This window comes from Saccostrea echinata, unplaced genomic scaffold (assembly GCF_033153115.1).
Source record: "Saccostrea echinata isolate AGI-Se365-2 ecotype Australia unplaced genomic scaffold, CSIRO_AGI_Sech_v1 ptg000029l, whole genome shotgun sequence".
Classification (NCBI taxonomy): domain Eukaryota; kingdom Metazoa; phylum Mollusca; class Bivalvia; order Ostreida; family Ostreidae; genus Saccostrea; species Saccostrea echinata.
The window spans coordinates 10,247,827-10,250,342 of NW_026889778.1; the positions used below are offsets into that span (position 1 = coordinate 10,247,827).

The window sequence follows — 2,516 nt, forward strand, 5'->3', positions numbered from 1 at the left end:
ATAATTATACAGTTGGTAGCGTCCATATAACACTAAATATGTAAAATGTACGTTCCGGAATTTTCACCTCCGATTATTATTTACGTTAACGGGTGACGTCACTGGTAAGAAGTCTGACGTCTGCAAGACAGTGTCTGGAGTTAGGATAGGAGTAACGGTGAGGAATATACAGAACATCTACAGTTATTTATTTACTTTATATTTCAGACTGTGTTGCATGTAAACTAACGGGTGTGTTTCTTTTATTTTAGTGTATAACATAATGTAAACTTAGTTTACCAAATAAGTAAGAAAATATTGACGCAGTCAACTGTCTTGGTCAGCACCCCAGCCCATGCGCCCAGGTGTGAATCAACACTGGCACATTATATCAAAATTAAGGTGAGGTATAAAACATACTGTTATAAAAAATATTTATTGTAAGATTTTTTTAGCCTACCAATAAGATGCAATAAAACACTTGATTGAAAAAGTTCCACCCACCCAATGTATTTCTTTACAAAACATGTAGAGGAAATATAAATTATCTTTTAGGGCAATAAGGGTGTAACACTTATTTTTCAGATGTCTTTTTCATACAGTCCTTTTGAGTATAAATAATGTATTTTGAGATTGTGATTTTTTTATGTGATTTTAAATGTACACTCCAGGATGGTGGCTGAAGCTCATCTCCTATGTAAACACCTAAATGCCAAGTCTGGACTTCAAAAACAGATTCTGAAAGTTTAACCAGCATTATGGTAATACTCTTAAAAAAGAAATCAAATTTTCTGATCCCATTGCTTTTAGACTTGCAATTTAATACATATAATATCATGTAATGATGTGCATTACATTTCAATCACAAGAGGAGAAAATGTTAAATGTTATCAGTAAAATAAGTAATTTTTCATATTGTTTGTTTTGCTTTACAAGTCTGAAATGCAATTTTTTTTAACATATATTTTCTTTTTTCCCAAGGACAAAAAGTATACACTTTGAACAGACACAAAAACATATAGGTCCATGCCAAGCTATGAAAGATTTATGCTGAGGGTAAGTTCTATTATTATATAGAATTTAATTGTCAGACATATGGTTATGTCTAAAATTTTACTGTTGTATTTATATCAGTGATAAGCAATATTTTGCACCTGAGCTGACTTACATGTAATCACAAAAAAATGTTATAACTAATTAGATAACCTGAGTCAGTCATGACCTATTGCTATCTGTTTTTAGCTCACCTGAGCTGAAAGCTCAAGTGAGCTTTTGCTGATCACATTTTGTCTGTAGTCTGTCTAGCTGTCCGTCTGTCTGTAAACTTTCACATTTTCGACTTCTTCTCCAGAACCACTGGCCTATTTGAACCAAACTTGCCACAAACCATCCTTGGGTAAAGGGGATTCAAGTTTGTTCAAATAAAGGGCCACACCCTCAATAAAAGGGAGATAATTAAGAAATAGTGAAAATTTAGTGGGATGTTTTAAAAATCTTCTTCTCAAGAACCACTGGGCCAAAAAAGTTGAAACTTATAGGAAACCTTGTATGTCAAAGTGTAAATTCAAATTTGTTTAAATCACGAGCCTCAGGGGTAGGTTGGGGCCACAATGGGGGATCAAATTTTTACATAGGAATATATAAGAAAAAATCTTAAAAAATCTTCTTCTCAAGAACAGCAAAGCCTTGTTTAGTCATATTGATAAGGAAGCATCATCAAGTAGTGTAGATTCAAGTTTGTTCAAATCATGACCCCCCAGGGGTAGGGAGGGGCCACAATGGGGGATCAATATTTATACATAGGAATACATAGGAAAAAAACTTTAAAATTCTTCTTCTCAAGAATAGCAAAGCCATGAATAGTCATTTTGAAATGGAAGCATCCTCAGGCTGTGTAGATTCAAGTTTGTTTAAATCATGATCCTCTGGGGATAGGATTGGACCATAATGGGAGATCAAAGTTTTACATAGAATATATAGGAAAAAAAATCTTCTTCTCAAGAACAGAAAAGCCATGATTAGTCATGTTTATATGAAAGCATCATCAGGTAGTGTAGATTCAATTTTGTTCAAATCATGAACCCTGGGGTAGGGAGAGGCCACAACTGGGGATCAAGTTTTTACAAAGGCATATGTAGAGAAAAATCTTTAAAAAAATTCTGCTCAAGAACAACAAAACCATATGTTATATTAATATTTCTTATGGCCTGCAGGTGTGTCATCACCTTGACCCAAGGTCATTTGGGCAAGTTCAAGGTCACCGACAGAAAAAAATCATAATTCGTGTTTACACAAAGATTGCTTATGACCTGAAGGTGTGTCATGACCTGACCCAAGGTCATTTGGACAAGTTCAAGGTCACTGACAGAAAAAGTTCATAATTCGTGTTCGGTCTGTATCTTTCCTATGGAGGATAATTTGGATGTTGGGAGTATCCACTTCACACAAAGATTGCTTATGACCTGAGGGTGTGTCATGATCCTGACCTATAGTCACATACTGTAGAAAAAATGGATAAATAATGCATCCATACTTTC

At 34.4% G+C, this 2,516-nt stretch overlaps 1 long non-coding RNA gene across 1 annotated transcript; it reads left to right on the plus strand.

The window, feature by feature from the left end:
* Nucleotides 1–339: 339 nt before the first annotated feature.
* Nucleotides 340–1,324, plus strand: LOC133194474 (uncharacterized). Its single transcript, XR_009722091.1, has 3 exons — nucleotides 340–381; nucleotides 651–740; nucleotides 961–1,324. It is a non-coding gene; the product is annotated as an uncharacterized LOC133194474 (long non-coding RNA).
* The last annotated feature ends 1,192 nt before the right edge of the window (nucleotides 1,325–2,516 follow it).